General features: G+C 38.7%; 1 pseudogene; it reads right to left on the bottom strand.

Moving 5' to 3' along the window:
• Window positions 1–567: 567 nt before the first annotated feature.
• Window positions 568–2,058, bottom strand: LOC132181737 (heat shock 70 kDa protein 4-like; annotated as a pseudogene).
• Window positions 2,059–13,312: the final 11,254 nt, after the last annotated feature.

Genomic DNA, 13,312 nt, shown 5'->3' with positions numbered 1-13,312 from the left:
TAATGACAAAAAAAAAAAAAAAAAATACTGATCAAACATGTCAACCCACAAACCCGGCGGGTTGACACGACCTGACACGATTACTAAACGTGTCATAAACGGGTGACCCGTTTACGACCCAAACCTGTTTAATCCCAACCCTAAACCAAATTTTACGTGTCGTGTTTGTGTTGGGTTCCCGTGTCATTGGTTAAATTGCCAACGTTATTATATAAGGGTGGGGGGGTGTTAAAGTGTTGATTAAATGATTTAATTTACCTATTCCTATCAGCTTAAACTTTTAGGTCAAGTAGACTTTTGTCTAATTTTTTTGGTGAAAATTGTCAAATTTCACACCAGTACAAATCAAATTATGACATATGTCACCCATAATAATAAAAAAACATATAAACATATAAATATAGAAATATAGAAATAAAACGGGAGTAGTCGAGCTACCCTGTTTGGCCAAATAAGGGGTGGCCGAACCACCCTCTCAGTCAAGGGTAACTTGGCCACCTCTTCCGAACATATATGTGGTCGCCAAACACAACTAGATACAAACTTCCAATCCTGTTAAAAAATAAATCAGCATAAAATCGATGACTCGATAACAGCTGCAACCATGGTAATTGGAACCCCAAGAATGGCTGAAATAATAATCTTGAGAACCACCTTTGACATATACTTAACCTTCTTTTTGCTTGAGCTTCCTTCCCTTTGTTGTCCTATGTCTTCTTCAGGAACCATAATCTGAAACCCAACATAATTTTTTCCATTATTAAGAATTATATCCTTCACACATGCGACATGATAGCAATATTGGCCACAAGTCGATTCATAGGACCAACCATTGATCCCCTTCCATATTTCCTTAGTTCCACATTTAAGGCACTTTGTTGAGACCTTCTCACTTAGGTGTAGTGTCACTCCATCGCCAATTAAAGTACGTGGAAGCTTCACACAAGATGGGTGTTGGTCATTTGCTTCCTTGTCCAAACATTCTTGTTTAGATATCTTTGCAATGATGGGAATGCAGATTAACTCAAGTTCAATAAGCTTGTCCTCAAACTCATCTACCTCTGCATGTTGGGTATCATCTAACCATTGAATCACATGCTTAATAGCAGTTTCAATCTTCTCCTTACCATAAGCATCAAGCTTGTCACCAATCTCCTTATCATTGACAGTGTTCTTCATTTTGTAAGCGTAGTTCTCCAAAGCCTCCTTAGCCTTAACCTTCTTGCTTCGCTCATCATCTTCAACCTTGTATTTCTCTGCATTTTCTACCATCCTATGAATCTCTTCTGTGGAAAGTGATGCCTTGTAATTTGTAATGTTGATATTGTAACTTACACCAGTGGTCTGCTCCATGGCAGAAACATTCAAGATACCATTGGCATCAATCTCAAAGCATGCTTTCATCTTAACATCACCCTCAGGTGTAGCAGGAATGGGGGAAAGTTCAAATTCTCCTAACCAGTTATTACCTACAATTCTTGCACTTTCACCCTCGTAAATCGAGAATAAAGCAGATGTTTGGTTGTCACAGAAGGTGGTAAAGGTCTGCTCCATCTTGGCGGGAATGGCAGTATTCCTCGGAATCACAACAGACATCATATCTTCACGGATCTGAACACCAAGGGACAAAGGGGTGACATCTGAATGCACATTGTGTTGAAGTTTCTCATTATCCATACCAGTCAATTTTGTAGCTTGAACAACAGCGCCATAAGCCACAGCTTCATCTGGGTTGATACTTTTGTTAAGTTGCTTTCCATCGAAGAACTCCTCTAACAGTTGTTGTACCATGGGAATTCCGGAAGAGCCCCCAGAAAGAACGACATCATGGACTCCTCTCTTGTCCATCTTAGCATCTGTCAAACACTTTTCCACAAGCTAAATAGACTTCCTAAACAAGTCCATATTGAGTTCCGCAAATCTAGCATGAGTACGCCGAGAGGAGATCATAATGCACGAGGAGCCCGTTCTCAAGAGCCACATCCTAATCCTCAATCTACGCAACGCCAGAGTTCCCATTCCAACATTTGTTGTTTCAGATGTGGGGAGCCCAGTCATCGATTGACAGATTGCCAGAAACCTACTAGCAAAACGAGGTAAGAATCTCTTGATTGAGGATGAGACAGGAGAGGAGCAAGCAAACATTGGAGATCCTGTTTTTGATGAAGGGGATATTTTGTATGGAGATAGGAACAAGACTTTTGTTGTCATAAAAAACTTGCTCGCTAAAAAAGATGATTCCGAAGAAGATTGGTTAAAAACCAATATTTTTCATACTAGCTGCACAATCCTAAAGCCAGGAGTGGCCGTTTATATCCAAGTAAGTGTTCTTCATTCTTGATATTTAATTTTTAAATAGCAACTGTTCTTCATATATTCTTCACATGTTCTTCGTAAAGGATCTTGGCATGGGAATTTGATTCCTTCCGCAGCAAAAATACTTTGATTTGCAATAATATCCCCAACACTTTTTACTCTTTGGATACACGCAGACATTATTTCAGCGGCTACAAACATTGAGACAAGGTGCGTGATCTGTTGATGATTACACTGAAAAGTTCTACATGTTGGTTTCTTGAAACGACTTGTTCTAGACTAAGGAGCAGTTGGTGGCATGGTACTTAGGTGGTTTGCGACAGTCCCTACAAGAAGTCCTTAGTCTCCACTAAATTCGGACGGTTTCTAAAGCTTACCAATGTGCCTTGACAATAGAAAAATAGCAAGCCAGGAATAATACCAGATTTACGCCGAGAGGAGATCATAATGCACGAGGAGCCCATTCTCAAGAGCCACATCCTAATCCTCAATCTACGCAACGCCAGAGTTCCCATTTCAACATTTGTTGTTTCAGATGTGGGGAGCCCAGTCATCAATTGACAAATTGCCAGAAACCTACTAGCAAAATGAGGTAAGAATCTCTTGATTGAGGATGAGACAGGAGAGGAGCAAGCAAACATTGGAGATCCTGTTTTTGATGAAGGGGACATTTTGTATGGAGATAGGAACGAGACTTTTGTTGTCATAAAAAACTTGCTCGCTAAAAAAGATGATTCCGAAGAAGATTGGTTAAAAACCAATATTTTTCATACTAGCTGCACAATCACAAAGCAGGTTTGCAAGCTTCTTATTGAGAGTGGCAGTTGTGAGAATGTGGTATTAGAGGATGCAATTAAGAAGCTTCAACAGAAGACTTATCACCATCCAAAACCATACAAATTGTCATGGTTGAAGAAATGGAGTGAGGTAACAGTAGATAAGAGGTGTTTGGTCTCTTTTTCAATTGGTAGAAAATATTTTGATAATGCATGGTGCGATGTACTGTCTATGGATGCAAGTCATTTATTGTTAGGCAGGCCTTGGTAGTATGATTGAAGCGTTATCTATGATGGGCGACAAAATACCTATACCGTGAGCATCATGGGAAATGAGGTGATGTTAGCACCTCGACAAGAAGGAGTCATTCATGCACCAATGACTGAAAAAGGCACTAATCTCATATCAATGTCTTGATTCATGGAGGAAGTAGAAGAAGAGGGAGTTGTATACGCCTTGATGCCATGTGAAGAGGGTGCCAGCATAGATGATGACGTTGAGTAGAGTTACGAGAGGTGCTTATAGAGTTTGCTTATTTGATGCCAAAAAATCTACCCCTCGGTCTGCCACCCTTGAGAGATATACATCACCACATTGGCCTTGTGCTAGGGTCAAGCTTGCTAAATCGACCAACTTAGCACCTTGGCCTGAAGGAATCTGAAGAACTACAACGCCAAATGACAGTTGCTGGAAAGAGGTTACATCTGAGAGAGCATGAGTCCATGCGCAGTTCCTGCTCTTTTAGTTCTGAAGAAGGATAGGTCGTGGCATATGTGTGTCGATAGCCAAGCCATCAATCGAATCACAATGAAGTATAGGTTCCTGATTCCTCGCTTAGATGACATACTGGATCAGTTAACAGGTTTTAAGGTCTTATCCAAAATTGACCTTAGATGCTGGTATCACCAAATTAGTATCAGGCCTGGAGATGGGTGGAAAACAGTGTTCAAAACATATCATGGGTTGTACGAGTGTATGGCCATGCCTTTTAGCCTATCCAACACAACCAACATGTTCATGAGATTCATACATCAAGTGTGCGGCCTTACATGGGGAAGTTCATTGTTGTGTACTTTGAAAATATTCTCATCTACAGCTCCTCGCATGAGACATACCTAAAGCACTTCAGGAAGGTTCTTAAAACACTATGAAATGAGTGGTTATATGTCAATCAGAACAAGTGTTCCTTTTTTACTACCATTGTCACTTTCCTTGGATATGTTGCGTCTATTGATGGTGTTTATACCGATCAGTCTAAGGTGACAATAATTCTAGAATGACCAACACCCAAGAGTTTACATGATGTCAAGAGTTTTCATAAATTGGCGTCATTCTACTGACAGTTCATCCGAAATTTCAGTACATTGATTGCACCAATCACGGAGTGCTTAAAGGGTCGTAATTTCCTGTAGAATTAATGTAACGCCCCCAAATTTGGCCTTGACTAGTCTAGTAGGGTTACTGACAATTACCCAAATTTAGCTAACTGGTAGCTAAATGGGGAGCTGCCCTTCTAAGCATCGTCAAAGATAATGCATCGGAATGTGAAATAAATTTGAGAAGTCTATTAATCATCAAAGGAACAAGTATAATCCTCAACACATAGATACAGAGCAACTAATAGAAATAATAACTTAAGCAAACCTGATACTAGTATGAAGATCTTCCTTAAGCAAAGTATCTTGTGGCAACCGTGCCACTCTTTGGTTCTAGAAACAGGTTTCTCAAAAGATGCAATACTCGCGTAAGTCTAACGACTTAGTAAGTAAACTTCAAAACTAGGTACGACATAAACCAGTTATCATTAAGCAGAAATAAACGTGTAGTGTTGGTAAACATTTGAAAGATGTGTTGTCTTTGTTAATACACCAAAAAGTATTGTTTGACTGATAAAAGATTGTGTACTTCAGCAGCAATCGACTAAGTATTGTAATGCCCAAAACTAATGCTTTTATAGGTCACAACTATCATATATGGTCTACTAGAAATATTACCCCTTCTCAACAAGGTTGGCGCTGCTTCGAGAGACCTGTAGTACAATACCGATACCCCGACCATTGTACGCTACCAACCATAACACTAACAACCCGACCGAGTCTGTAACCCTGATAAAAACATAGTTTTAAAACAGAAGACTTAAACCCTTTGTGAGTAGCCCATCCCCTAGAAGTTTCCAAACCAAATCTAGAAACCCCATTCTCTGACCGAACATTCACTAGGGACCACATGAACATTCGCCCTTAACTTACGTACGTGCGTTAGCTAGAAGACCACACGAGTGTTCATTGACCAGTCCTTGAACTAGTCGGCAATACCCTAGAACGTACGCCTAAACTCTTCTATCCAACTTGTAATAGTACCTAAACATTTGCCCAATAGTACCTGAACGTTTGCTGACACCCTAAAAAGCAGTTTTAACCCATTCTCCACTTTTTCAGAGCAAGGCACGCCCCAAGCTCCTATATAAGCCATGCCTTCGACCCTCAGCCTTCCCTAACCTCAAAAAAACCCTAACCCTATTGTGAGAAGTGACTTGGAGAGAGAGAAGGAAGAAAGCTTGGTGCTTTTGCCATCTTTTAAGGTAATTTCCTTACCCATTCCCTTGCTTTTTTATTGTTGCTATCAGTATTACAAGTTTAAAGATGTTTTGACAAGCCCTTGCACCTCTTTCTTAACAAGACCCAAGAATGTTTTGAAAGAGCTTTAAGCCCTCATTTTATTGCTTTGAGTTGCTTGATAGCATGATATGCAGTTTGCATGTGTTACCTTAATAGCCTAGGATGAGATATATCAACCCATAGATTGGATAGAAGCCTCAAAACATATCTTGGAGCTTTGGGCCAAGGTACCTAACTCACTGGCCGAATGTTCGCTCTCGAGCTAGAGCGTTCGACCAGGAAGCAAGGCATTCGCCTCTTCGCTCAAAATGTGCAATATTAGGGTTCAATGACCCCCCTTTTTGTTAGATAAGACTTAGTACAATACTCATAGGAGTTCTCTAGTACTGCGCATAATGATGTGTTGTATTTCATTATAGTAGGGATTTGTGATGTCGAAGGACTCAAGCGAGTGCACAAGGTAAGTAAACACTTACGAACACTTTCCTTAAAAAACGTGCGATATGTTAGCTCATTGAGCATGAGTATGATATGAGCATGCTTATATTTTGTACAACTTGGTAATTTTTTAAAAAACTGGTTGATAAGATGCATTGTATAACATGGTACATCGGTACGTGTGGTGTAATGGCCATGTGATTACTATATAGACTTGATTTTATGGTTTAACTGTATGGATGTGTTATATGGGCCTTGGATTCAATGGTTATTTCGTAACCAGCGCAACCTTAACGGGCAGGTCACAATAGGATGTACATCATTAGTAGCATGGGCCATCCCAAGTCAGACTCGGTCACGCTGCTAGTGTTATGGACAGTAGCGTACAATGGTCGGAGCACCGGCATTGTATTACAGGTCCCTCGGGATAGTGCAAACCTTGCTGAAAATTGGTAATATCTTGGGTGGACCATATATGATAGTTATGACCTATAAAGTATTAGTTTTCTATATTAAAACACCTAGGTGATTGCTGTTGGAAGTACACCACCTTTTACTAACAAAACAATACTTTTGGGTATTAATAGAGACAACACCTCTTTCAACTGTTTACCAAAACTACACGTTTATTTCTGTTTACTAAGAACTAGCTCATATTGTACCCATTTGTGAGATTTACCTACTAAGTCTTTAAACTTATGCGGTTATTACTCTTGTAGGGAACATGTCTCTAGAACCAAAGAGTAGCATGGTTGCTACTACAAACTTTGCTTAAGAAAAAAATTCACCTTGCTGTTAGGTTTGCTTAAGTTATTATTAGTTGCTCCATGTCCTTAAATTGAGGATTTTACTTACCCTGTAATGACTGATAGAATTCTCAGATTATTTCACCTTCCTATGCAATAACTCTGACTTGGTAGAGAATGACAGTTCTCTATCTAGTCACAAGTTGGCTAAGTTGAGGTAATTGCCAGTAACCCTACCAAAATGGTCAAGGCTAGATTTGGGGGCGTTACATAATCTGACCTCAAGTGGTCCACACTACTAATGATGTACGTCATTTAATGACAAACCCGTTAAGGCTGCGCCGATCACGAAATAACTATTGGATCCAATGCCTATATAACACATCCATACAGAGTTTGTCTATAGGATCAAGTCTATATAGTAAGCCCATGGCCATTATTAGGGCTGTTAAGTGAGCGAAGCGTCTCGCGAGCAAGCTCGGGCTCGGCTCGCATAAGCTCGGCTCGTGCTCGACTCGAATATTAAATGAAGCGCTTCGTGAACACAAATCCTGGCTCGAATATTAAACGAAGCAAGCTCGGCTCGACTCGACTAAGCTCGTGAGCTCGGCTCGTAGAAGGCTCGCCTCGCTTATTAGGCTCGGCTCGTATATTTTTTATCAAGTAACAAATAACAATATATAATCAACATTACTCATTTACTCAATAATAACAAATATATTATATACCTTTGTTTTTTATTTATTTATTTATTTATGCATATGTGTGTCTATATATTTATATATTAATATAAAAACATATAAGAAATATATATATATATATATATATATATTATCATTAATAACTATTTTTTAAAATTTTAGTTGATTATGTTAGTTGATTATGTATGGAATTGTGAGGTGGAGATTAATATGTTATATTTGTTTAATGTTCTTTAACATTTTAGTTGATTCTGTATGGATGATTGTAATGTTGGGATTAATTTGTTATGTTTGTTTAATATTCTTTAGCATTTTAGTTGATTTTGTTAGTTTTAATTGTAAGGTTGACATTAATCTGTTATGTTTGTTAATGTTCTTTAGTATTTTAAGGTGCAAAATATTCTGTATGGATGATTTTTGTAATCTAATACACTTAAATTACCAAAAAAAAAAAAAAAACAGTCGAGCTCGAGCTCAAGCAAAATTGATGAGCTCGAGCTCGAGCTCGAACAGGGTTCCAACCCTGTCGAGCTGAGTTCGAGCAGCAAAGTCGAGCTCGAGCTCGAGCCTAGCCCAAAAATAAATGAGCTGAGCCTGGACAGCCCAAGCTCGCCCAAGCTTGGCTCGTTTACACCGCTAGCCATTATATCTCACGTACCAGTGTACCATGCCATACAATGCAGCTTAACAACCAATTATTAAAGCAGTTACTAAATTGTACAAAATATAGGCATGCTCATATTATACGCGTTCTCAGTCAGCTGACATATCACACGTTTTAAGGAAAGTGTTCGTAAGTGTCTACTTACCTCGCGCGCTCGCTTGAGTCCTCCGACATCATGAATCCCTACTATAATGAAATATGACCCATCATTATAAGCAGTACTAGAGTACTCGTACGAGGCTCCATTTAATGAAAAGAGGTGCTAAAAACCCTCATATCACATATTTGGGCTAAGGGGTGATTGCCTTGTTCTCTTGGCTAGCGCGCGCTCTCGAGGGCGAGCGTTCAGCCAGGAACTTCAAACTGTGTTTCAGGCTTCTATCTTGAACTATTGGTTGGTACATATCTTGAACTATTGGTTGGTACATCTCTCCCTAGGCTCTAAATAGACATATTCAGGTACAAAATATACTATCATGCAAACTTTAAAGAAAACGAAAGTGGGTTGAAAGCTTTTCAAAATCATTCTTGATTTTAGAAGAAAATGGGTACAAGAGTTTGCCAAGGCATCCTTAAAATGTGTAATTCTAAGAAAGCCATAATAGCAGCATGAATAATAAGAAATAGAATAGAAATTACCTTGATGATGGCAAAAATCCACCAAAGCTTCCTTCTTCTCTCTCAAAATCACTCCTCACTCTAAGGTTAGGGTTTCTTGGTGTAAGAAGAGGCTGAAGTCGAAGGGTAAGATTTTTATGGGTTCTTAGGGTGTGTTTTGGTTTGAAAAGGTGGAGAATGGGTTAAAATTGCTTGTTAGAAATGCCAATGAGCGCTCAAGTACTATAGGGCGAGCGTTCGGGTACTATTACACAATGCGTAAAAGGGTTTAGACGTACATTTGGGTATTGCCCAATTGTTTGAAGACTGGTCAACAAGCGCTCGTGGTGGTCCCATAACGCGTGCTCGCACTTAGGCCAAGAGCCTACGCTCGTTGGTCCCCTGGCGTGCGTTAGGCTAGTGAGGGTGGTTTTGGGTTTTCGCTTCCGAAAGTCTTAAGGAGTTGGGCTACTTAGAAAAATGTTTAGATGTTTTTGTTTAAAGCCTTGTTTTATGGAAACATTAACCGTTTTAGCAGGTGATCTTTAAACTTTTGAAACGGGTGTTTTGTTGGGGTATTTGTTGAGTGCTAAAATATTTGTTGGGGTTTTGTTGGGATTTTGATGGGGTATTTGTTGGTGTTTTGTTGGGGTATTTTAACCCCCTTCTTTTATATGTGTTATCTCTTAGTTGTGCTATTTTGTGTTGTTTTACTTCCTTTTTGTGTTTTTGTCTGTTTTTAGGTGTTTGAAGGAAAATGAAGTGTTTTTGGAAGTTTTGAGCATAAAGGAGCAAACTTGGGAAAAATTGGAGCATGGGATCGATCGCACTAGAAACAGGTTTGAGCTCATCTGCGCTCGAGCACATAAGACATAGGATCGAGCCCAAAGCAGCAATCAAGTGCACTTGGGCGGTTAAGAAGTGGAAAGACGTGTTTCTCACTTAAAACTAGGTTTTCCAAACCCTAATTGAACTAGGGGTCTCTCTTCCGATTTTATTAGGTTTTCTAGGGCTTCTAGGCTTCATGTGTTTGTCGATTTCCATAGATCTATGCTTCCCTAAAGAAAAACTTAGTAGATATCATGCTAAATCCTTTAAGAAAGAAAAAAATTAGAGTAAATACCATGCCTAATTCGTTGCTTAGGGAGATCAATAACTTAAGGAGTAAATACCATGCCTTTAGGTTGACATGCATTAAATATATCAGTATGATTGGAACATTGGCATATTGTTATCTTAATTAGTCTGATTAGTGGTGGATATCAAAACCCTAACCCTTTCTTTATTATTTCTTTTTAATCTTTCAATTCGTGACAGTTCAAAGATATTTAATTTGAAAAATCAATTATAAGCAAAACTACAATCCTCGTGGGAATGCTCTCGTACTGACACCCTATACTATCGTTTTGATCTAGTGCACTTGCGAGTAAAACGTACCAAGTATTCGCCTATTAATTTATGTGGGTATTTGGCACAACAGTGAAGCAGAAAATGACGGAAGACTCTGTTCTCGGTCTTCCAAACTTTGAGAAGATTTTGAAGTTAATTGTGACGTATCTGGTGTTGGCATTGGCGGTGTCCCAAGCCAAGAGGGACATCTGATCGCCTTTTTCAGTGAAAAGTTGTCAGGGTCCAAGAAGAACTATTCCTCCCATGACTTGGATTTTTATTCCATTGTACAATCTTTGAAGCATTGGAATCATTACCTGGTGCAGAAGGAGTTCATCCTTATCACTGATCATGAGGCCCTCAAAAATATCAATGGCCAACAAAAGCTTAATCGTAGACATGCTAAATGGGTTGCTTACCTTCAGGAGTTCACTTTTTCTTTACGACACCAATTAATGAATTTGAATCGAGTTGTTGATGCTCTGAGTAGGAGGGTTGCACTTCTTTCTACTACGCATACCAAAGTTGTGGGTTTTGACACTTTCCAAGAGTTGTATACGAAAGATCCTTCATTCGGGAAGATATTTGCTGAGGTGTCTGTAGGTAAGTAGTGATTATGTTATTCATAATGGTTATCAATTTCAGAGTTTACAGCTATGCATTCTAGATAGTTCGTTGAGGGAGCAAATAAAACGAGAGTTATATGGAGAAGGTCACTTTGGGTGAGACAAAACCTTGGCCTTAGTCTCATTACACTATTATTGGCCCAATCTAACTAGTGATGTGGCACGTTAGGTGGAACAGTGTTTTATTTGTCAAAGGTCTAATGGGGCCTTTACAAACATTGGTTTATACACCCCATTACTAGTGCCTGAAGGCCCATGGCTCGATGTTAGCATGGATTTTTATTTGGGGTTACCTCGCACTCAAAGGAGCATGGATTCTATTTTTGTGTTGGTTGATCGATTTTCTAAGATAGCCCATTTTATAGCATGCCGGAAGACAATAGATACGACCCGGATTGCTCACTTGTATTTTTGGGAGATTGTTCGTATGCACAAGGTTCCAAGATCCATTACATCGAACCGAGATACAAAATTCATGAGCCATTTTTGGAAGAGTCTATGGGAAAAGATGGAGACCAAGCTTAGTTTCACCAGTCTGGTAGAGTTACTGGCAATTACCCCAATATACCTAACTGGTAGCTAACTAGGAAACCGCCCTTCTAAACAAACTCAGAATTAATGCATAGGAAAATGAGATAAATCTAAGAAATCTAATAATCGTACATGAAGCATATATTATCCTCGAAATGTAGACACGGAGAAACTAATAGAAACAATAACCTGATCAAACCTGGTAATAACATGAAGATCTCTAATTTAGACAATCGCGTAGTGGCAACCTCGCCACTCCCATCTTCTAGAAAGAGGCATCCTACAAAATGTAATAACCGCGTAAGTCTAACGACTTAGTAAGTAAACCTCACAGTTGGGTACGAAATAAGCCAATTATTATTGAGTAGAAATAAACGTGAAGTTTGACGAAGATTTAAAAGAGGTGTTGTCTCTGTTAATACACCATAAAAATATTATTTTAGGGAAAATTACAGTTTACCCCCAAAAGTTGACAGTGTTTTTCAATTCGAACATCAAAGTTTCAATTTTTGCATTCCACCCCCCCAAAGTTCCAAATTTTTCCAATTTGACCAATTGTACCCAAAACTTCCCATATTGCCCATAATTTTTATTTTTATTTTTATTTTTTATAACAAAAATTAAAAAAAATTCGGGGTGGCCGTAGCCAACCTTTTGGCCATTTGGCCATTTTTGCAGACCCAAATTTATTTATTTTTTCATAAAAAATAAAAATTAGAGGCAATATGGGAATTTTTGGATAATATTGGTCGAATTGAAAAAAATTGAAACTTTGTGGGGTGAATTGCAAAAATTGAAACTTTGGTGTTCGAATTGAAAAATGCTGTCAACTTTGAGGGGGTAAATTGTAATTTTCCCATTATTTTATTGAAAAAAAGATGTATATTTTCAACGGCAATCGCCTAAGTGTTTTAATGCAGAAAACTAATGCTTTAATATGTCATAACTATCATATATGGTCTACTCGAGATATTACCCTTCTCAGCTGAGTTGACTCTGTCCCGAGGGTCCTGTAATACAATACTAGTGCCCCAACCATTGTACGTAATCGTCCATAATACTAGCAACTCGACTGAGTCTGACCTTAGGTGGTCCACGCTACTAATGATGTACGTCCTGTAATGACCGCCAATTAAGGCTACGACGGTCATGAAATAATCATTGGATCCAAGGCCTTATGTCACATCCATACACATGTTTGACCATAGAATCAAATCTATATAGTAAGCCTATGGCCATTGTACCGCACTTTCTGGTGTACCATGTCATATGATGCATCTTATCAACCAATTATTAAGAGAATTACGAGTTATACAAAAGTAGACATGCTCATATCATATGCGTGCTTAGTTAGCTGACATATCCCGTAGTTTTAAGGAAAACAGTTGTAAGTGTTTGGGGAAAATCCACTTTACCTCCCTGAAGTTTCAGGTGTTTTTCAATTTGAACCACAAAGTTTAAAAATTGGCAATGTACCCCCCTAATGTTTCAAAAATTTTCAATTTAAACCTTCCGTTACTAATTTCCTTTAAATTGGACGAAATTTTTTTAAAAAAGCCTAAGGGTAATTACGTAATTTCATAAATTTCTGTCAAATTTGACGGAAATTAGTAACAAAAGGTTTAAATTGAAAATTTTTGAAACATTAGGGGGGTGCATTTCCAATTTTTAAACTTTGGGGTTCAAATTGAAAAAGCCCTTGAAACTTCAGGGGGGTAAAGTGGATTTTTCCCTAAGTGTTTACTTACCTCGTGCGCTCACTCGAGTCCTCTAACATCACAAATCTCTCCTATAACGAAATACGACACATCGTTATATGCAACACTAGAGAACTCCTCGAGAGACAAAATAAGTCTTATCTAATGAAATGGGTCATTGAAACCCTAACCTCGCACATTCGGGTGTTTGG

Source organism: Corylus avellana, chromosome ca5 (assembly GCF_901000735.1).
Source record: "Corylus avellana chromosome ca5, CavTom2PMs-1.0".
In the NCBI taxonomy this organism is placed as follows: Eukaryota; Viridiplantae; Streptophyta; class Magnoliopsida; order Fagales; family Betulaceae; genus Corylus; species Corylus avellana.
Note: the sequence above shows the minus strand (reverse complement) of the source record. Positions and strands in the feature narration are given on the sequence as shown.